Genomic DNA, 24,567 nt, shown 5'->3' on the forward strand with positions numbered 1-24,567 from the left:
AAGCATCCTTGCTGTTATGCATTCCTATTTCCTTCCTTTGCTTTTTATTCTCTCCTTCCTGCATTTCCCCCCAAACTCTGTATATTTGCAGAGGACTTACTACAGTGAGACCACAGAACAATAACAAATGCAACAGAATAATAACAAATGAATTGCTCAAGTATCACAAGACAACTCAGTCACAGGTGGACCCAATCGGTGACTGGTTTGTTTAATAAAATCAGTATCTTTAACATACTAATTCTGTAAATTCTTACTGAAACAACAGAAACATCCTGCAAAATGGTTTCTATGCCTGCACTGAAGTTTTCTGAGTTACAAATGAGTTGGACAGAGTAGAGAGAATGGGAAAAGAATAATCTCTATTTGAGCATTTGGCCTAGTGGAAATCAAAAGATGGACTTATTGTGAATATGAAGAAAATTATATTAGAAAATGAAAAAAAAAGAAGATATTAATAAGTTATCAGAGTAGCCTATGAAACAGAATAGAATATAACATTAGATTTTTATTACCATGACAAAAGATATAAAGATTCTTTTTCTTGAAAAGTAAGAAAAAGTAATTTCACTACATGAGCTAAACTATTAGTAAACACAAACAGAAAGAATCTGCCTGTATTTTAGCAAAAGTGATGCCTCATGTAGACAGCTCACTTTGAAGGATCCCTACTAGACATTTCTGAACCTACATAAGGACTGCATAAATCAATATCATGGCAAATGCAGACCATCTGTCAGACTTCTTGAACATCATTTACAGAAAATAGCCTTTGATATATGAACAAAGGTATTTCCTTACTTGCACAAATGCCTCCATTCCCACACAGGACAGAGGAAAGCAGGAGTTCAGTATCACATGCTAGTAGAAGGTTCTTAACAACTAGAATTACTCCAATGTTTAAAGTAGGTATCAGGAAGGAAATGCAGGTAACTTGCCTTAAACCTATAAATGGAAGTGTTTAGGGAAGCTACTTCTTCAAGGTAACAAAACAAGTACAATAGCACATACCTTCCAAAGAAGTATTCATGCTTCCCGTGGTCCACTAGTCACATAACTATATTCTGCTTGGAAGACTGAGAACAAGAAAACATCCCAATGCTATGCCACTTGTTCTCAGTAAGTCTTAGTTCACTCTCCTTTCAACAGACATTAAACTAAAGGGCAGGAGGAGGAAAAGGGGATGGGAACAAAGAAAAGAAACAAGCCTAATTTTACTATTGTCTGTTCTTCCTCCCCCAGTACTGTTTCCATTTAAAAAAAATTAATAACTAAGAATACATGTAGCAAACAATACAAATTACTTTAATATTACTTTACTATTTTAGTAAATATGTTTGATTAATTTCTCATCAAGATTCAACGGTATTTCAAAGATCTATGCTGAGGGATTCACACCTGAATGCTTTTCACTCAGTCTCTCTTTAGGTAAGTAAATTTTAAATTAAGACTTTAATTTCAAATAGCCATGTGCTATTTTTTTGACATCTGTCCATCATAATACTGTCCATCATAATACAGAATTAAAACCCAAAAATACTAACATCAACATCAAGATGTAATGAAAATATTTTAAGAAGAACAATTCCTTTAAAAACAGAGTATGTGCTATGTTTAAAGTATGGAATTTGGTTACTGAGGAGTCACAATTCTGCATTGCTTCTCAGGTATACATACACACAAAAGAGCATTTTAAGATGCCAGAAGCCAAGCAAGATACTCACTTGTACAGGTCTATTAAGTCTGTGAATGCAGGAGCTGCTGCATTTCACAGTCTATTATTTATATGACAGAATGAAGATCTGAAAACATGAAATATAGCCTTAAATTATTCACTTATTCTTTTCACAAAAGGAGAAACTGTCAATCTAACACTAAAAGACTTCAAGCATATTTCTAAAGGTTTCATGAAAATTGCCTTATTTATCAAAACTTTATTCCCTCCGTTTGTTCATTAAATACTGTAGCTTTGCATTAAGGTCAAGCAGTGTCAAGCAATTACTGTTGTTGGAAAAGTCCTACTTCCTTAATACTCAAAGAAACCATAGTATATAGTGAATTATTTTAATAGGCAAACTGAACACTGTTTATCCAAAGTATATTTCAACCATAAAAATGTATTTTAAGGGTTTCTATCAACAATCAATTATAGTACTATTTATTATCACAGCAGCATTAAGCATGATTCTTCGTCTGTTTAAATGCCAACCTTAAAAAATATACATCTATTTTAGCATATTCAGCAATACTTTGTTCTTAGCTCATAACAAAGGAAAGTAAAAAAAATTAAGTGACCTATAAAGCAAACTGAAAGGTAAAAGATAAAACGTTGAATTTTAAAGAGACAGTATCAATCGGTATAAATATACTGGCTTCTGTTGTCATTCTCTGTTGGTGGGCAAGAGGGCTCAGCTTATATGACAGACTTTAAAAAAAATCCACCCTGCTTTCACTGCTCCTAATTTTGCAGTTTTATTTTAGGGTGAAATTCTCCATCTTGCAATATACAAGAAAAGTTAAGTGATTATGCACAAATTTATTAAACACCAAGAAAAGGCCACTGATAGGCCACCCTACCCAATACCAAAGTCACAGTCATTCAGGATAAAAGGATTTCCCTAATATGTTTTGATGTAACAATCCAGGACAAAGTCCCCCTTGACCTACCTCAATTTTCTACCAAGCCATTTAAATGGCCTGCAGTTCAAAAGGCTAGAATGATGATGATTTTACTATGTAATCATCTCTAATTATACATTTCAGAGAAGCAAAATTTTGGATCTCACTTCCCTTTTGAACTGACCTGTTTATTGCCATTCTACCTAGTATATAAACTGTGACAAATGAACACTTAATATTCTAATGGTAACCTTTGAAATCTTATTGCTATGAGCCTAACTGTGCCTTTTTGAAATTACAAAACATGCAAAAGCAAAGAAAATTTCTTCTACACATCCTGTCAGCTTGTCTCACTAGAAAAAAAGTTTTCATCCATGTCCTGTATCAGTGATCAATAAGACCTACAGTGATACAAGACGAACATGCCATTGCTACAAACAAGGAGAGGAAATAAAGTAACAAAAGGAATGCAAAAAAAAAAAACCAACCCAACAAACCCTAACTCGAAAAGTTATGCTTAAAATTACAGAGAAAGACATAACAGAGCAAGATCTGTTGTCTCATTATTTCTAAAAGATCAGAATAAAGAAAATCAAAAGAAGTAGAAAAGAAAAAAAAACAATCAACCAAACTTAGAACAAGCCCTCTCCAGTCTCCCCAGGTGGCCTAAGTCCCACCTACAAGTTACAGTCTACGAGTGAAACCTGAAAAGATTCTAGAACACAGTATTGCACAAACAAATTTCAAGAAGATTAAAGAAGATAGAGAAAAAAATTATTGATCCCTTCAAACTCATCTGAATTATTTCACTGAGAGGGTGCTAAGTGGCTTCATGGATGGGAGGTAACAGTAGATGTGATACAAGCTTGAGATTAGAGAGATTTTAAGCATGTTCTGCCTTGTTGATTCCATATATAACAAAATACTGTCCAGACATAATCATTATAAGCTGGACACAAAAATTATTGAAATCAGAAAGCAATTGTTCTAAAAAAGATATTTTTAACAGCTCTCTCAAACCATATATATATATATTACAAATGTAACTCAGAGGCATTTGTTTAATCTGTTTCTATCTGGTATTTTTATAACAATCCTAGTGACTCCAAGTAAGTATTTTTAGAATCAGCAGTCAGTAGAATGCTGGTAGAAACTAGCAGCACCTTAAAGGACAGATTTCCAAATGCTTTTGAAAAATGGAAGATATGGTCAGAAACCAATAAAGACAAACCAAAAGTGCTACATTTAGAAAAGACGCATGATGGATATCAACTATCAACAAAATGGACCAGCAGTAAACTATTACACAGGGTATCAATGAACAGAGAATACAAATCAAAAGAGTAAATTTTGTTGGATCTTTGAAAAACACATCTCACTGAAATACACTGGCAAGCACACGCAGTGCACATGGTTGGGTGTGTGCACACATGGCAGCACCTGCATGTGAACAACTGATAATTATTTTTTTCCATCTCTTACTGTATTTTATACACTTTTGGACATCAAAATTCTTAGAAAGATGTAGGCAAACTATGGAAAGTCAGTGGGACCATGACTTCAAGGAGTGCTGGGGTATGTCACTAACTGAAGCTTCTCAGGAAAGGTTTGATCAAAGTACTTGATCCTGCTGCAGGACAGACTGAAAAGAATGGTAATCTGTCTCCTTTCAGGCAATACAGTTCTTCAATGCCAGTCCACCTACCACAGCCAGCTACAGTAATAACCTGAAGAAAAAGGAGCAGTGTCTCTGCATATCTTCAACAGCATAAGTTCTCTCTTATTCACCTCCCACCTTCAGACTCCCATATTCAAACCCATCACTTCCTTTGCTAACAGACAGGTGGACAGGAGATTATTACCCAGCACAATTGTTTTTCAACTTTCTTGTCATGAGCCAATATTAGATTTAGAACATCTGTGGGTAACTTCTCCTGTGTCATCATTCTTTGGCTTAAATTACGTAGAGTTTCATGTAAGAAAAGATGCATCACTGATTATTTTTATTATTGCATTTACACGTGTTCTTAAACGGAGGATGAACAGCTTCATACACAAAAACCTAACACACAAATAGTAGAAGGAAATTATATCCTGAACTGCACAGCATGAAAACAAAGTGTTTTTAGAAGACCTCCTTTCTTTGTGCTGGCTTCTTCAGCCATTTCATGGATAGCTCTTAATAAGTCCTTAACTCTTGTCCAGTAATAAAAACCAAAACTTGTTTGAAAAACGAAAGTGGCATGCTAATCAACAGCTCTTCTGTGAATCAGAGAACAATCTTCAGCTTTAAGGGACATGTCATTTGAGTACAATGGATCAGAAGAAATGGATGGTTCTGTATTGGATGAATACATCTGTACAGATGAAACCATCCTCAAGACAATAGAGAGAATTAACTCTGCTTTTCTAGATCCATCACCTCTACTGGATAACATTAGCCAGCAGTGGAAGATATGGAGGTGGGTTGTAAGATAACGAACAGGCTAGAGGCAAGAGCTGTTATAATTATAGCGGGGAACACAGAATTTGTTAAAGGAAGTCTACTGTATAATTACATTTGAAAATTTAGCAAGATGCCCAGAGGCTGGCTTGCAGCTGTCAGGAACTGGTAATGCTGGAGTTCTGCTCGGGAGAAAACCACTACTGCAGAGAAGCACACCTCCACCTCCCTGTAGCAGAGCTGACTTTGATAAGGCAAAGGAATGACTTCAGCTAAAATTAGTAAGGTTACACAACATGTGAGATTATACCTATTCTCAGTATAAAGTGCTCAGAGATTGGGCATTATTTTAAAGGAAATTATATGGTTTTGATACTACATTAAATATATTTTTTGAATGGGAGTCAATGGTAGTATTTTGTGAATTGCATCTTTAATAACAGCTAAATTCTGATATTTTTTTTAATGATATTAATTCACAATTAAACTAACTTCATCTCTTTGCATACAGTGTCATAGTTTTCTCTTTGGCCTATTTGGCCCAATCAAATGAAAACAAGCGAGTGAAATGTAGACAAAATGCAAGAACAAAAATAAATCTGTATACTTGTTTCTTCCTTGGATTTAGAGCTGAAGTGATGTTGCTACTGAGAAGCAAGTAGTAAACTACAAACACTTAACAAAGTGGTAATCTGCAAACAAAGTGATCAGGTATGAAACATGATTAAGCCATTCTTGAAAAAAATAAAGAAGAAGGATTGAACAATTAAAAAAATGGCTCATTTAATATGAAGTTATTGATTCTACTTTAAAAAGTATATTCTGCTAATTCAGATATTGTCAAATGAAGTGCTGTGCATGCTAGAAAACACCACCAACTGTCTTAACTGGTGTTTATGTAAAACACATCTGGATAAAAAAATTGAGCAAGAATCATACTACAAAATAAATTTGACCATATAAAATTATGTTGTCATATTAACATCACAAGAAAATAAAAAGCTCTGGGAAACAGAGCAGAGTCCACAAGCCTACACCACAAGTTTAAACCAAACCTTATGGTAGAATTATTTCTAAATGCTTTAACAACTGCTTCTTTTATTTCAGATCTAGGCCTCTGTAAGAAATTTTAAGCATATTTGTCTAATTGGCATTATGGACTGTAAAGAGAGAAAACTGATGGTCATTTCAGCTTTATTAAACTTGCTACTGCTTCCAGATTGAAGAAAGCGCATCCGTCCTCTAATCATGTCTAAATGTTGAATTCAGAAGTGCAGACAGCTCATCAACTAATACATATTTTCTCCATTAGCCTAAAGATATCCCTGTTTGATGCCCCATTATTAAAATTGGTATAAATACTTCAGATGTCTTTGCTATAGAAAGGTAGAAATATTTTCTAAGTATAGGCTTTTCTCAGGAAAATGTTCTCAACATAAGACTGAATAAAAAGTTTCTTTCTGTGCATCAAGCCTGCCTTTTGCTCAGTGTAACAGGACTGCAGCAGGACTGGGATTTGGTATCTACATTTTGTTTAATGAGAGGGGAGGAAAACAACCCAAGAAACCAGTTGTTTTATACAAATTTCTCTCCTCTACTTTTCATTTTACAAAGATGGACATCTGACCGATAATAATTTCAATAAAAGAGGGATTCCTATTGAACATACACAGTTTCAGTTTTGTTTGACTTTTACAGAAAATTAATCTGTGCAATTTAACATATTCCTTTGCTTTAATTATGAAATTAAAATACAGTCACTTGAAAAATTCAAGTCTTTGAAAGACATATAAATTAAACCTAAGTACTGGGTTTTTATTAATGAGAAATTAAAACTCATTTTGAAAGAAATTTCAGGAGTACAATACTGATTTCACACAGTGACCCAGTTTTTATTCAAATATTTTTTTTAAAGGACCATCTAATTACAAATATTCTGAGCCTTGGTCAATTCTGGTTGCACAGATATTGCAAATGTAAAAGAAAAATGTCAGGCTTCATACTGATTTCTTCTACCTCAAGTGTAAGTTTCCTATGTTGACTTCTGTCACATTCATCTATATTACATTATATAATGCAGCTTTAAGGACTACAATGATCCCTTCAGGAATGTACAGAGAAGAACTCATTCTTTCATCTAAAATATTACTGTAGAAGAACAAAAGCATTTTCATGCAACAGTTACCCTTATGTATCAACAATTCCACAATAAAATGTAAGAAAACAAACTACATTACATTGCTGATTGTTGCACGTTCTTCTTGTTGCTCTGGACAAAAAAAAAAAGCCTTTAAACTTCTGAATACGGGTTTTGAAAGAAAACATCTTAAATGGAATTAATGGAATTCTGTATAGGTTCTAGTATGTAAGCACAAAAATCCATAAATCTAGGGGGACTTTTACCTTTTTTTAGTAGGAAAAAAGCACCCAAACATAAAATCAAAACAGAAGAAAGAAAAGGCAGTGTGATCTTCCTTGCTGATACACAGTGCAAAATGAACACAGTTCACACTTGTAGGAAATACACATTTTTCAAGATATGAACCTTTTCAGCACAAAGCTTTGCACAGAAATAAAATTTTCCAATACAATTGAAAAGTGCTAGTTCCCCAACCTGGCTGTGCTTTCAGGTAGCTCTACTTCTTCTGCAACATGAGGTTCCTATCATTGCAAGCGTGGTATGAATTCCATATGGTTTTAACACACAGGGATGTACAATGCTACACCTTCAATCAAAAGGCAGCTTTGCTGTATCTGTGCTAAAACTTGTTTTGACTCTTCTCCTATCTGTACATACATGTAAGATACTATCCTGTCCTTTAGATTATAACTCTCTTGAGAAAGACTATTGTCCAGTTTTATGTTTTAGCTAAAGAGATGTCATTTCTGTTGCTCTCATCACTAGATGTATCCATAGCATATGGTAATTTGTGTTTTCAGCCTTTCTTATTTGCACTTACCTATGCATCTGTCCACTGAAACCAGCAATTTCCAAAGAAATTTGCACAGTGTAACTTACTAGAGTTTTAAGATGTATGACCATTTGTATGAGATTCAGGTTATCCATCCACACAAAGGCAGACATAATGCTATTTAAAATGGAAATAGAATAGCCTACTCTTTCTAAACTTGCTTTCAAATATTTTAAAGAGTTTGCCTCTATTCTTTTCCTAACAAAACAGGGGATGTCAAAGAGCATATAACATTTTCTAAATTAAGGAAAGAAAAACTAGAATGCACATTATATGTAAGTGGTAATAGGCAGAGACAACTTCACTAGGCTGTGACATATGACATCTGGTAGACTATTATCATAATAAATGGGAAGAGTAGGTGAGATTCTGTCAACAGCAAAGTAAGAAGAAATGCATCTTCATCAGAATGACAAACATATCTGCCTTTAACAAACATAGGTCAAACCAAAATTCAAGTATCTACAAATTAAATATTTTCACTTTATTTAACCCCTTTTTGATTTTAACAATTTCACTGAAGTACATCACCATTTATCAGAGATATGTATATAGGTAATTTAATTTCTTTTTAGTAAGGATAAATTAAACTTACTAATAACCAATGGCTAAAAACTCACAAGAAAGAGCCTATTACTTTTTCACACTTTTACAAATAATTTCAACTATGTAGAACAGTAATTTAATGATTGTCAAACCACAATCTAAATACACTGTACATCAATCTGCAGCTCCTCTTGGTACAACCATGCAGGTATCACATAGATGTTGAAATAGCTTTATCTCTGCAGCTGACCAGCTAAATGGCAACACCACTAATCTGGGGATCATACTAGATATTTGATAGTGTGTGTGACCTACAAAAAAAAATTCTCATACACGAGAAAGAAGAGGGAAACAGTGACTTCCTGAAGGTAGGTCATATTCCCACAAACCATGTTTCTTATGGTTCATTTTTCTCCATGCTTTATTCTTCAATCTCATGTAATCAGATGAGAATAAATGAAAAGAACCATCATAAAATTCTTATTCCATGGAGACTGAAAATTGTCATTGGGTGCTTTAAAAAAACCTTAGAATATTGCCTTTTTATTTGTGACTAAAAGCAAAGACCTAATTTATACTAAGTCCTTTCAAAACTAGATATATGCCTGCAAAGTAAAATTTCCCAGATTACAACAATTTTCTGCACATAAAAAAGTAACAGAGGTTTGAAAGTCACCAAGTGAACAGTCAAGTCACAAAGCAATGATGGGGGTTTGTAAGTCATGGATGGAAGAATTCAGGAAAGTAAATGAACAAGGATTTTTCTGGAGTCTTTTTTCACTTGTTTTTGATATGAAAAAACTTGGAAAAGCAAATTACCAAGAGGTACCGAAATATAGAATACTAGAAGAAAGATGGTGGAATAAAAGGCAGAATATTATTACTGCATTCCTAGATACCCATTTCTTTGAAATTGTGTTAGTTTTGCAGTCTTTCCAACACTGTGTTGGGAAAGAAAGTCTGTATGATGGTATTTACTTTTCAACCCCTCTCAAGAAATTAATGAGTGATTTGGTCGTATATTTTCAGTCTTCAGTACCAGCTGACGGCATTAAGATACCAGAGAGATCGATTTGGCAACTGTGTCTCTATCTCGTCCACACTCACTTCGTAACTATTGTCTCTTGTAACACATAAATGAGGATGCTTGAAGCATAAGGAAAGAAACCACAAAAATTTTGCAATTTCTGTACACTCTAATAAATGCATGACAATTTAATGCCACTTAAGGCTATCTGACAGGAGACAGATATCCCATTTCAGCCCTGTCACTGCCTTCCTCCAGATGATAGGCTTCTGCTGTGAAGCAACTTGTGTGCAACCTCTTCTGACAAAAAAGCTTGGAAACACAAACCTGTCTAAACTTCTTCAAGCATAAATGACGGAGCATGAAGAAAGATGGAGTAAGGCAGCTAACATGTCCAAAGGAAGATATGTTAGGAAAGTGGAGATTTCCTTTTACACGGGTTGAATGGCTAACCCATTTTGTAGGGTTGCAATTCTGTTCTCATAACAATTTAACTGTTTTTAAATCAACTACCAGAAGCATCTGGAATGTAAAATAAATAACTTCTGTTTTTCCTTCAACACAAATCCAAATGAATGCATAGAGACTTGCACAGGAACTTAATGAAGGAGGATGGGGAGATCTAATGCTGCATGAAGCTGGAGTGGGGATGATGTCAGTGAACTAGGGCTCAGACTCCATTCTCGATGGTAGATCGTGACACCATTCTCCAACAAGTTGGGCAAGTCAGTCTGCTGGAAGTGGAGAGAACGGCATTTGTACATCAGAAGTTCTACTTTGCTTTCTATAGTGTAGCACAGTTGCAATAGGAAAAGTAGATTATAAAAGGACTTGACACATTGCTCTACCTATTAACTGCACTGAACTTGGCTAAGTGCTTGTGGCTCTTCCACTCAAACAAAAGAATAAAAAAATGAATAAACAAAATACAGAAACACTGGTAGTCAGATTATCAAACTTTCAGTTCATAATTCTGTGGTTTTAAATGTTGCTCATGCCCAAAACTGGAATAAGAAGAGTATCTACTGAACATTATCATCAACGTGCACAGCTGCCTAACACGTCATAACTTCGTTAGAGACTCCATATAACCAGTTGGGGAGTATTTCACAAATCATGTCTTAACTGAAAAACTGCATCAATTTGCTACCCTAATCTGACCATCTTTAGTAACAGAACTGGTACTCAAAACAGCAGCTCTACTGAGCTCAAGAAGAAGATTTTATAATAAAAATTATAATTAAATACAGCAGACTTTAGAAAACTGAGAAATAAGAAAAGTCACAATCATTAACTGTTACAGATACAAGAGAAACTAAAATAAGATACAGAAATAAATTTATATGATATGGTGTATTTCAATATATTTCATGCATTCTTTTTGATTTTTCAATCCAAACACCAAACAGGTATCTCAAACTTCATCCACAGAACTTATCTAGAATTATTAAAACATTACTATTTGATAAATAAAAATATAGTCCAATCATTAATGCTAGAAAGCATCAATTCTAGCTCATCTACTTTCAGTGAAAAAAACCCCATGAACAAAAAAAACCAAGAGACCACATTTGCCTTATTTGTTAATTCCTTAGTGTGAGCTTACAATTGATAAGGTAAACTTGAAGAACCTGGAAATTCAATCACAGTAATCTAAATGACAAGTTAATAGCCAAAAAAATAATAGATCTAGTGCAGATTTTACTCTTTGCCATAAAGTTGTTGACAATACATTTCTCAATAAAGAAAAATTGAATTATAGCCTTAGGGTGGTTTAATTTGGTACAAATTTTGAATAATGTTATATACATTTCCAAAGCAGATGCTAAGAGACTCTACAAGGACACTCAGCTCAATCAGAAGCCAGATTAAAGTTCCATCTGGAATGAAACAGTTCCACAGCTCTATTACAATTAGCAGAGTCACCAATGTCAGACTCAAAAGTTGGGCAATGTGAAACTCTTTCTCTTCAAAATACAGCTATTAGTCCTGAAAACAAACAAGTGCTTCACATGTGTTTAAACCAGACTTTTTAAAGAAGTCACAAACTTGTATTTTTGTAGTTAGGATGAAAACTCTCATTCTTCTTCTTATGGTCATATGAATCACAAAGACAATCCAGACACAATGATTTTCTATTACCTCTCCCATTGCATGAATGTAGCATTAGAAGTCACAAGTGTTCAAGTAGCTGCAATACTCAAAATATCAGCAGCCTGAGAATAGCACAGAGGCTATTTGCACAAAATAAAATTCAAGACTGATTTCAAACTGCCCTGATCTTTGCCTTCCCAATTCCCAGAGTTCTTGTTATGAAATAAAGCATTTTCCCAACATGGCATGCTGAAGAACTGCATGATGAAGTGACCCATCTTTACACAAAACAAGAACAGAACTACCTATGAGATCTAATGGCTAAAAGTGAAAGCCTAATTCCTCAGCCAAATATTCAGTGTAACAGTGTTTTTCTAGATTTATGCAAAAACCAAATTTCAACCCAGTTTTACAAAACAAAAGTGTCCTTTCAAAGCACAATTCAGTAAATGGTAGTGCTGATACACAGACATTAAAGACAGAAAAACAAAACATGCCACATGCCTTAAATTTGCTATTTTACCATCTAATAAATAATGCACCGTGCAAATAAGCAAGAAGTTGGAAATCAAATGCCCATATCTTGCATCTCTTTCCCCCCCAATAAATCCAGAATGGATACAGAGCAATACAGACTCTTAAAAAATTACATCTCATTACACACATTTTCATCAAGAAAAGACTTGGTTAAAGAGCATATTTATATTTTTCCAGTTCCCAGTTACATTTATCAGCCTGACTTCTACTGTCAAATAATAAGCTGCTAAGTCTGAAAATATCTACAATGTCAATATCCAGGTAAAAGCAAAGTTAAGAGATGACTGCAGCCACTGTTCAGTTAGCAGCTTATACTGCTCTGCAATGAAGTAAATTCCAACTTCCAAATGGAACAGCACTATTCACAATTTTATAGTTAGCACCTTTAATTAGTATTTAAATACTATCCAATAATGTCCACATCTGAAATTTAATCTTCTAAATCTTTAGAGAGAAAAATTAACAATCTGGAGCAGTGATGCAACTTTGTCCTTAGTCCTTAGCTGTTATTTCTGCAAACAGCGCACAGGAGAACTATTGCCAAAACCATGAAGCAGGATGGAGGCATTTAGAAGAAACTAACAGGAAAGACTAGTTGATAGTTAAATATAGAAGCAAAACATCAAAATGAAGATCAATGCAACCCAATCAGTGCCATTGACAGAATACTGCCTTTTTAAGGCACTGGTCAACAAGAGTGTCCAAGGCTGCTGATTATACCAGAAAGGGCCAAGGGCATCCACACACTCCAGCACTGATGAAGCCACTGTATTTCAGTTCCACTCATGAATATAGAGGCCCATCACAACAGCCAGCTTTCCCTGTTAATTAACAGGTTTTCTGAAAGATTAAAAAATTAAATAGCACCCAAAACTGAAAATGTTAATTGACAGAAAGCAAAGGATTATAACCAAAACATAGGACTCAAATCCCTGGCTGGGGTCACACCACATGCCTAGGGATTCTTTCCAACAGCATAGGTCCTGGTCACCAGACAACTGCAGTGATATAGTGTGAAGCACAGGTCTCAAAAGGTTTCTCCAAGAATTATCCTTCTCAATGTTGAGCACATAAAAGCCTTATTGAAACCAGCCACATATACAAGGTTTTTGCAACAATAAGGAACTATTTATCTCATTCCCACAAGTAGTAGTCACCCACACTTTCAATCTTCAGCACGTTTTTTAGGAAGGTCTGTCTGGACTGCGATGTTAAGATTTCCAAATATAATTCATCATCTGTGACTCTCATGGCAGTCATAAACTTGCACAGCTCTGGACAAAAACAGTGCAGTAACCAAAGAATCTTTCCCTCCCCTTTCAACCACTCAGCAATCTAATAGTGAGCAAACATAACCAGTAGTTTACTTCTCAGTATCACACAACCTGTGCCCAAGCAAGTCATGAAATTACTTGACAAAGGCCAACTACAAGCATATTCTGTTTCAGATCAAGTAAGGGACTGAAAGCACTTAGCAGCATCTCTGAATGATCTCTTTGTAAAAAGAAAAAGCATTTATTTTCACTGTTCTGTGTGTCTCAACAGCTCTTGACCTATGATGAACTCTCACCTACTTTAAAAGATGTGACACAAGTTATTCAAGTAGAGTGATCTGCGTAATTCTGGCAGAAAACTCCAAATGATTCCCAGTAGTTCCTTGCCTGTGAAATTTCTGAAGTATCATTTCTTTTTCTGCTCCTTCTCAAGAGCTACATGCAGCTGTTCTGAGACTTGCTAAGTGACACAGGCATAGGATTAGCAGCGTACCAATGCACCATTCTAACTGCCTGTTCATGCCACAACCTTGAAGTAGTTGGAGAAAACCACCTCACAAACATCTGGCTAATGGAATCCAGTGAAAAGACGGATAAGGGATGGTCAAAAAAACTCAACAACTGAAACATTATTTAAATAATGTTCACAGTTCACCAATCTACTCTGTAGCTTAGCAACACTCTTACGTTCTTCGTTGATGCTAACCTGGTATTTGGCAGCATCTGCAGAAAAAACACTTATCACCACTTCTGTTAGCTGGAAAACTCTACTCCATTCTAGCAATGACTAAAAGTTACTCAATTATTCATATCTTCATCATCACTCAGCTGCAGCATATTTCAAGATCAAGGCATAAAATTCTGGGTTTGAGCTCTCTCTTCTGAGTACTTGTTTGATTTCAGTTTAAATAACTACCCAAAGTTCCATGGGGAAGAAAACTTTCTGTGATTAGGACAAAACTCTTCCACGTGAAGGACAAAACTTTCTTGGAGGTTGGTCCAAGAACACAGAACAAACATTCCTACCAGGCAGCAACCACCATCATCAACTGCAAGTCCAAAGTGCTTTTCTTGCTCTTGCTATCCTACACAACAAAACATTTTTTAAGCTCTTAGTACAAAACAAGATTCTCTTTTGTTAATACTTATTCCCTTGAAGCAGACTGACAGAACACAGCACTCACTGCATGGCTGAAGCATCACCAAACACTAAAATGGGGAAGAGATCATTGGACCTCAGCAGAGAGGCAAGATCCCACTCAATCCACCTTGGTATTAAATTTGTCGCCAAGAGCCACCATGCTCCTACTGCCTTCCCTGCTATTACTAATGGAGCTTTACCCCTCTTTTTATAATATGCACTTTTCACTGTTGTTTCAGAGGAAGGAAACACTAAAAATCATCTTCATACAGGAATCATTTCTCATCGGCAAATACCCTTACTGTGCTTTCTGGATATCTGCTTTAAGTGACAGACAGCGAATTTGAAAACTGGTCTAATGTAGAAGATAAAGGTTGTATCTTTTTTTTTTTTTCCTCAGTTCTATTTCCTGTGTTCCATAGCTTGTTAGCCAAAATTGTTTTGAACAGTTCACTGCACTGTATACACTGCAGTCTTCCTACCTCTTAAGGCAGAAATATAACAAAGAACTCCAGTAAATTAGGTATGTATGACCTCCTACACTTGAATCAGGACTAGCTATCCTTGGAATTTTTTTCCAGACATACTCCTATCACAACTCTTAAAATAGTTTCCAATAAATACCCTGTAAAGGATGTAAGGCTTAGTAGCTCTATAATTTATCACTATTTTCAATAGCAAAGAAAAAAAGGATTAAATATTTGGGAATACCTCCTAAATTAATTTTATTGGAGAAGAAAGAGCACTACATAGATATTTACAGAAGTGATAAACTGTCATTAAATCAGTATTTTATTCACGGTATGCAGTCTAGTTCAACAAATCAGCAGACACCTTCACCACCAATTTGGAATTGACACTCTTCTTTTTTTAAGGAAAATAGGGATACTGTTCTTTACTTTACACTGCCTTTAGTATGCAAATTACCTTGATGACATTATTCCATTGTGCAGTACACAAAGACAGATTACTAATTATTTGTTGGAGGAAAGCTCTTTTATGTTGTATTTTTTTTCTGTACAAGCATGTAAGATAATTAAAGAGCAATCCTAAGTAGATAGAATAATAGAATCATAGAAATGTTTACGTTGGATAATACCTTAAGATCATCAAGGCCATTCCCTCTTGTCCTACTGCTTGTTCCCTGGGAGAAGTAAGAGACCTCCACCTGGATGCAACTCTCAGGTAGTTGAAGAGAGCAATAAAGTCTCATGAGCTTCCTTTTCTTAAGGCTAAATAACTCCAGTTTCCTTCTGCTACTCATCAGATTTATGCTCCATCCATCCATCCATCCATCCATCCATCCATCCATCCATCCATCCATCCATCCACTTTTTTATCCAGCAAACAGAACACTCATCCAAGCTATGAGCAGCCAGTTTCTCCAGGAGAATGCTATGGGAAACAGTGGCAAAGCCATGACTCATGTCCAGGTAGACAACATTCACAGCCTTTTGCTCATCCAGTAAATGGATCACCATGTCGTAAGAGATCAGGTTAGATAAACAGGAACCTGCCTTTCATAAACACATGCTGACTGGGCCTGATCATGCTGTTGTCCTGTGTATGCCATGTGATGGCACTAAGGATGATCTGCTCCATGATCTTCCCCAGCACCGAGGTCATGCTGACAGGCCTTTAGCTCCCCAGCTCATCCTTTTGACCCTTCTTGTAGGCAGGCTTCACATTTGCTAAGCCGCAGTCAACTGGGAAATCCCCAGTGAGCCAGAGCTTCTGGTAAATGCTTGAAAGCACTTTGTGAACATTTCAGCCAGCTCGCTCACTACCCTTGGGTGGATCCCATCCATCCCCATAGATTGTGGGTGTCTAAATGGTGTAGCAGGTCACTGAACACTTCCCCTGGGAGTATAGGAACTTCATTTTGGTCCCTGTTCCTGCCTTCCAGCTCAGGGGGCTGGGTACCTGGAGAACAGCGGGTTTTTCTTTTAAATACTAAAGCAAAGAAGACATTACATACCACAGCCTTTTCCTTATTCTTTGTCACTATATTTCTGCCACATCCAGTAAAGAATGGAGATTGTCCTTAACCCTTCTTTTGTTGCTAATGTATGTATAGAAATGTTTCTTTTACAGCAGTAGCCAGATTAAGTTCTAGTTGGGCTTTGGCCCTTCTTGTTTTCTCCCTTCATAATTTCACAACACTCTTGTAGTCTGAGTTGCCTGCCTCTTCTTCCAAAGCTGATACACTTTCCTTTTTATAACCTGATTTCTTCAAGGCTTTGGATGGGACATTTCAACAACTTTGAATGTTGTAAAACAACAGGAGAAGCAGAAAGACTTGTTCTATTTTAAAATAGAATAAAAAGATTGTCTGAAGATAAAATTCACTTTTTTTAAAAAGCAGAGTTAACAGTTCAGTTTATTATAAATGATATCTCATAAAAGAAATCCATTTTCATTTCAAAACACATTTTTTGTCCCACCCATTTTAACATATATGTTAAAAACCCAACATATCACTATCTTTGTGCACTTAACTCAATGTGAACTGAACATGAATTTTAAAAGTCCTAAAAATAAATCACTGGGTTTTTATTTTCATGCAAAATTAAAAAAAAATATTAATTTTGTACATGTAAACAATAGGTACATGTAACTACTTTAAAAATTCATAAATATACTTATTGTGTGGAGCAACAAATAAATACAAAACTACTACAGTAAAAATATATTTTTTTGAAAACCAGATTTACTACAGACACCACCTTTCCTTGGAGACATTCAGACGATTACTGTCCATGTAAGTGTAGATGTTCAAATCATGAATAAATGGCTGATTCAAGCTGCACTAATAATTCCACTCATTTTCTGTTACCATCACATATACCATGTGTATACCAATGTATACCATTACAGAAATACTCTCTAATAATAATACAATTATAATAATATAAATCAGCTCCTACAGCCTGTACTATCATCATTGCCTGCAAATAACAGACACTGACACAATAAAGTAAGCTTCCAGGAAACCGAGTAAAAAATCCTGCCCCCACAGACAACAAGTACCCCTTGACAGAGCTTTGTATGTTTTTCTGGCACCTAGTTTCTACTTGCTGCAACTTGAACAGATGTATTCATGGAGCTTTCCTAAAGTTCACAGATCTAGAGCTGAAATTCTGCAGATCTCCGTATTGAAGTCATCTGGGGAAGCAAGGTGACTGTGCTTGAATTTTTCATCTGATTCCTTCCTGACCTACAGAGGCACAATGAAAAAAACAAGTCTGTCTGAACAAGATTTAAAACAAGAAAACAAAGCCCTTTTGATTTTGACTTTAGTCAGCATGGTCACTTCTCTGATTTTTCTTGAACTAACTATCTGAGTAAAAATACTGCCACTTCCTAAAACAAAGATTTCACTTGAAATTCCAAGCTGGGACCCATTAATGGAAAAACAGAAATCAATGTTAAAAAAACTTGAATTTTTTACCTTCCAAGGATTGGAGCTGTAGGTTGTATTGACCCTGAATATTTAGAATTCAGGGTTATTTGGACGGATGAGGTTAGGAAGATAATTGAAAAGATACTGAAAACTGACTGTGTAACTGTTTAAGTTACACCATTCAACATTTACAAGCAGGTCTTTCAGCACTATGTGTAAGAGGCATTTGTTCACCAGTAACAGAGACACGAAAGAGAATCTCAAAGGTTTAAGCGGACTACTTTGCACTCTAGTTTATTTTAATATAAATGGAATTTTAAACCTTTGCAGTTCTTTCCCCAAGCTGAGAAGAAACTGAACACGTTAAGCACTTGCACAGCCAGGAGCTCCCTCCTCCCCATCCTTCAGACAACACACAATGTAACCTTTGAGCTCAACTGAAACTTTTTTCTTTTCTGAGACGACAATTTAGAAGCTTGCAAGAAATGCATATAGAATGGCATTATATTTTACCACCTTCTCAGTTTGTAAAGACAAATATTTTCAGGGTAGGCCTTGTTCTTCTGTCTCAGAAAAGGGTGCCCAGACTGCAGCTATGTGAGATGATGACTAACAGTGTTATTCTCAGTGAAGTGGTAGAAAGAAACAGCTGCCTTCCACTAACCCATCCCAGCTCTTTATTTCTTCACCTTTTATCTCACTTTCAGTTTTTCACTACCAACAGCCTTAATCTTTCCAACATTTTCCTTCCTTCCTTCCTTCCTTCCTTCCTTCCTTCCTTCCTTCCTTCCTTCCTTCCTTCCTTCCTTCCTTCCTTCCTTCCTTCCTTCCTTCCTTCCTTCCTTCCTTCCTTCCTTCCTTCCTTCCTTCCTTCCTTCCTTCCTTCCTTCCTTCCTTCCTTCCTTTCCTTCCTTCCTTCCTTCCTTCCTTCCTTCCTTCCTTCCTTCCTTCCTTCCTTCCTTCCTTCCTTCCTTCCTTCCTTCCTTCCTTCCTTCCTTCCTTCCTTCCTTCCTTCATCACTCCATTGTTTTTCCTAAATGTTTTCTCCAGTCATGCTACTACTTTTCTCTGCCTTAATCTATTTATGCAAGTGTTGCATGCATACAGATCATGCATGATCTGTACACCTAATCATGATTTTAAACTAAGACCTTTTGAATAAAAGCAGTAGAAAAGTTTAACAAGTGACAAAGTCAACTGATATTCAAGTCTGTCTCCTCTGTAACTTCAGCACTAGCTGCAACATAATCCTCAAAACCAGAGGACAAATACTAGTTTTCATACATTAGAAACAACTGCTATTCAGAGATGAAAGCAAGCAAGCTTTTCAAAGGTACATTTGCACTCACAGACACATCACCCCTCATCCTGTTCCTCAGTGGTTTCATCAACCATACCTGAATGTACATTATGTCAATAAAATTCTACATATATCATTGATTTTGCCTATTACATGCATGCAATGAAAAAGGAACTTAACAAATGGGGGAAGGGGTGACTGAGAAAAGTAATTCTCTTTCCAACCTGAGGAAACTTTAGACAAATTTGCCTTTGATAATCGACTGAACAAGCTGCACTGCAAGCATCAAGGGATGGTGCAGGATATCTAGCAGGTGCTGCAGTTTATCACAAAACCGTCTAAAATAATTGGAAGTGACAACCAGCACTACCACAAATGATTTATTAGTCTTTCACTCAGCTTTTCAGCTTCCTCAGGGCCAGAATAAATAATTTACCAACTCTGTATCTTCCAATCATTAATTCTTCCCTGTGCATCCAAACTACATTTAACTCTGCTGGGTTCAGTGGAATTAAAAACACAATATGAAGACTTTTTCCCCCCCAAGTATAGTATTATCTGACTTTATCAAAAAGTAAAATTGTCAATCAGAATTTGTATTGGTGATAGAAGGGATTAGAACGAGCAACTAAAGTTAAGTTACAAAATATCTGCAGAATAAAATAAAAGCTAAACTGAAGAGATATCAACAATGAAATGCTCCCAGGGGGTCAGGCGTGTTCTCCAGATATAAAGTACTGATAGTGTCTGAAGATATTGATGAGCATTGCTTTTCTGATCCATAAACTAACATTAGTTACAGACAAACATCTTACATGTCCCACGTGGTAAATGGAGGATGAAAACACTAGATAGGAAACATTCAGAAAATAAATGAAAAAGGAGATGTGAACAAAATGAAAGGATTAAACATAAACAGAATGCTTCTGTAAAAAGGCAATACTTTCTGAGGAAATACACTAAAGATACAAGATTTACTAATGCCCTTTTGTTCATATCACAAAAAAGGAATTTTAAAAAAAGAGTATTGTATCAGGCAGAAATAGAAAACAGGAGTATAAAATGGCATAAAACCAAAGTACATTTTCAAATTTAAAAGAGAATATATAAGGTACCATATTCCTATTAATTATGTAGAGAAAACATAGAGAAAACAAAATCACACCCTAAATCCATTTTTGATGTAAGATAGTCTTCTCTCATTAAATCAGCATCTATGATTAAAACCAAGATCATTTTTGGTACATAATGTATTGCATTGTTAGAGCAGCATCTGTTTGTTGCACAGCAACACATTTTTCAGCTTTAAGAAACTGTACTGACATAGAAGAAACAGCCTAGACTTTGAAGATACAAAAATATTTTTACTTCCAAAACTATTTTGTACTAAAGGGGTTAATAACCTTAATGTGCTAATATTCTGCATTCCAAGAGGAGGCTTCAAGCTGTTGGAAACATACAGAAGAAGAATTTCATGGTACTAACAGCTTTCTTTCTGTCCTATGGGACTGAGACAACTCAAACTTTAAGTGCTTATAAGAAAAGCTCTGTAAAGCCATGAAGGCTAATCAATAGGGCTTTCACCAAGTGATAATATAGTCTGAAATAAAATAAATTGGCCATAACAAAAATGCCTTACCCTTTTTCTCAGTATTAATCTCAATACAGAGAAAAGTACAGTATGAACTAGAAGTCCAACATAAATAGCTGACATAAAAATATGTTTTTACACTGCTTTTAACAACAGAAAAAAATTTCACAAACACAGGAAATTGAAGACAATTTATTTGAAAGCAATTATCCGATGTATTTCTCAAATGTCAATTATTCTTTTTAGTAAGACTGTAAAATTTGTACTCTAATTTTACTCTGTAGTAGGGTATTTCCTTTCTTCATTTAAAATGCAAAAATCTTCTGCAACCAACCATGCACAAGCTGAACTCAACCTCCCAAAATTTTCAAGAGAATGACACTGTTACAAGGGCTGAGTAATTTCGTCACTATGACAGAGGATGTTCTAAAACAAGCCAAAATATTTTTAAAAATGCAACACTGTAAATAAAGCAAAAGTTGGAGAAGCTAAGTCACAGGCAGGGTATTGATATCTATGCTTTCCTTGCAAGCCGGGCCAAAAACACCTTCAAAAACCTTAGGCCTCCGTAGACACAGGGAGTAAGTACTCTGGGAAGCCTACCAAAGACAAAAATACACTTGATCCCAGCATCAGATCATTGAGTCAAAAGTCATTTGCCATTGGAGTCAGTTATCTAGATTCATAAGAATTTTGAATTTAAGAATTTTATTTGTTGCCAAATTAAAAAAAAAAAAAATTACAAAGTAAGGTACCTGTTGCTCATGGAGTACAGACATAGATCCTTATAAATTAACAGATCCAGGAAGCTGTTTTGTCATCTAACTTTTCATGCCAACTAGTTATGGCATCTTTCTTGAACAAGTTAAAGGACTTGGAGAGAAATGGATTTAGACATCAATTCCCTTAATACGACTCCTAAATGCAAGTACACAGTGAAGTTTTATTTCTATACAGGTCTATTTACAGATTCATAAAAAGCCAAACAAATCCAAACCAAAAAAGCCCCATCACAAAAATCTGTGGCAAGTCTTCACTTACTGAGTCTGGTCATATGCTTAGGCAAAAGTGCTCAGAAGTGACAGCTGGTCACAGAAAATAACAGGCTAATCAGAGGCTGAAGTAATTCTGGCAAGAAACAGGATTCAATACTTGGTCTTTTTCTGATTAAAATGCAATCATAGCTATTGATATGATCGTACACTCTCCAAATGACCTCTCTGACACAAAAATGATTTAGTAATATTTTAAGTAGACTTTCTTCAAAGGTTAAATAAAAAATTGTCTGAAATTAAAAAATGGGGGTGAGAAGGATCAAGCCCAAGGAGGAGAATAAATCGGCCTTAATATACGCAATTAGAAAGTTTCACTGAAATCTTCACTGCCTCTAGAAGAATACAAAGGAAGTATACAAGAAATTCTCATACACAGTTCTCAGCATTTAAGAAACTAACTGCATTTCTTCATGCTCCTATGAGCTCTGGGTCTATCTATAGCCAATAATGTCTGCTTTTAAGAAATGTCCCTAAGGGAATACTGGGTAAATTTATATTTGTATTTATTCCAAAAGAAGTATCATGTTGACAAATGTCAGTTTTGACAAAACATCCTCACCTAAGGGACAGGTTCACAGATTTTCTCAGTCACTCTTGGTGCGATTTTTCACCTTCATCAATCTAGTTTCCTTTCCTCACTTTTTTTCATCACAGCTATTTGTACATTCTGACAAAACCTTGAGGAAGAAGAAAGAAACACTCAGTTTTATCTGTATTTACCATTCAGTAAATCTGTCATTTCCACTTTATCAAAAGGAAGTGAGGCAGAGAAGGGCCACAGAGCGTATGTGGTGGTGAGTTAAGGATTGAACTTGTCATCTCCTGATTCCCACAGCAACACTTTCTGAGGTATACAGATCAACAGGGCATCCATCATTACCATTTTGGCAGAAAGCATAGGTTCAACCTCCAAGATTCTCCAGAGCTGCATTTCAACCTGAGTTATCATCAACCTTTTTCTGTCCACTACCACAAAAAAACCAGCAACCTACAAGGTATGAAAGGTAAGCCAAAGTTATGAAACCTGTTGAGTACATTTCTGAATAGGGACCTCAAACAACACATTTCCATGACTGAAACAAATGGAAGAGAATTTTATTTAAGAAAATGCTAAGGAGAGCTCTACAATGTCTGTAAAAACCCATGCAAGCTATCAAGTATGTGGTTAACTTCTTGACCTAAGCCAAGGTTAAAATCCAGTGTCTGGACTATCCCTAGATGTTGAACTGATCTCTGAGACCTCTAATTAATTGTCATAAAGGTTTCAAACCCCCAGAAGATTCTGGGGAAAAGAAAACACACAACCCAAACCCGAAAAGTTCACTCCCAGGTGTTTCATCAATGAAAGTCAACCACATCAACTTAGAAATACTTGACAAAAAATTGCAAAAATGGCCCATTTACCCCTTCTTTTGAAGGAAGCTACTCTTGTTTTATTTTTAATTTTAATATTCAAGTCACTCAGCTGGTCAGCACAGTTAAACCAGCAATGTGTAAAAGCCTGATTTTCAAGCCAAAAAATTCATTATCGCAGCCCAGACATTCGGGTCTATTCTCCGTAAAGTGTATTCTTCTTTCCACACATAGCGATCATCCTCAACGACTGAAATAAATGAAAGAAATTGAGGTAAGATAGGAAGTGACATTACATAGGGGAGTATGACATTAGCTCAGACTTTAGCGCAGGAGTCAGCAGGGTTCACTGAAAAAGCTTTAAACTAGATTTGAAGAGGGACATAGCCAGACTTGACAGACATGAGGTGTGAGAAGGGAAATCTATAGAAACCACTGAAGTAGCAAAAGAAGGCTTAAGAGAGGATACCATCAGTGAGTCCAATATTCCAAAGCCACAACCACAACACAGGACTATGAGGTGTCCTTTTTATCCTCCACTAGGGTATTGATGCGATCAAAAACTTTCTGTAAAGTGCTGTACAGCATTGCAAGCAGTATGGGGAACAAACTGGACGAATTAGACACCTGTGTGCAATCACAGGGCTTTGGTTTCAATTGGATTACAGCCATGGGGTAGGAGAGCTCCCTACTGGAACATTGTCATGATAGACTACACGCTGTTTAGGAGACACAGACCAGGAAGGTGATGCGCTGAATTTGCCCTCTATGCGAGACAACACTTGGAATGCATTCAGCTCTGCCTTGGGATGGATCATGAATGAGTTGAGAGTTTATGGGTTATGATAAAAGGGCAGACTAGCATAGGTGACACTGCTGTGTATGTTTGCTACAAGACACCTGATCAGGACAAGGAAGTGGATGAAGCCTTCTAGAGGCAGCCTCAAAGTTACAGGCCCTGTTTCTTGTGGGGGTCTTAATGTACCCTGAAATGTGCCAGAGAAGCAACACAGTAAAGCACTAACAGTCCAGGAGGTTCCTGGAAAAGCACTCATGACAACTCTGTGAGACAGGTAGTGGAGGATCCCACAAAGAATGGTGTGCTGGCTGCTCGGCCTTATACTAACTAACAGGGAATGCCTTATTGGTGATGGGAAGGTTGGGGGCAGCCTTCTGACTGACAAGACCAGCCCTTGGGAATCTCTGACCCAA

General features: G+C 36.0%; 1 protein-coding gene across 7 annotated transcripts in view; it reads right to left on the reverse strand.

The window, feature by feature from the left end:
- TBC1D5 (TBC1 domain family member 5) overlaps window positions 1-24,567 on the reverse strand; it is a 337,427-nt gene that overhangs the window by 269,290 nt on the left and 43,570 nt on the right. Inside the window, exon 3 of one of the 7 annotated variants that reach the window (XM_069007249.1) lies at window positions 7,300-7,331. The exons of 5 other annotated variants lie outside the window; for them this stretch is intronic. The gene's annotated coding sequence lies outside the window, so the exon portion shown is untranslated. Of the gene's footprint in view, window positions 1-7,299; window positions 7,332-22,561; window positions 22,580-24,567 lie in introns of those variants that run through there. One more of the 7 variants, XM_069007245.1, reaches the window with a different exon arrangement.

Source organism: Aphelocoma coerulescens, chromosome 2 (genome assembly GCF_041296385.1).
Source record: "Aphelocoma coerulescens isolate FSJ_1873_10779 chromosome 2, UR_Acoe_1.0, whole genome shotgun sequence".
NCBI lineage: Eukaryota > Metazoa > Chordata > Aves > Passeriformes > Corvidae > Aphelocoma > Aphelocoma coerulescens.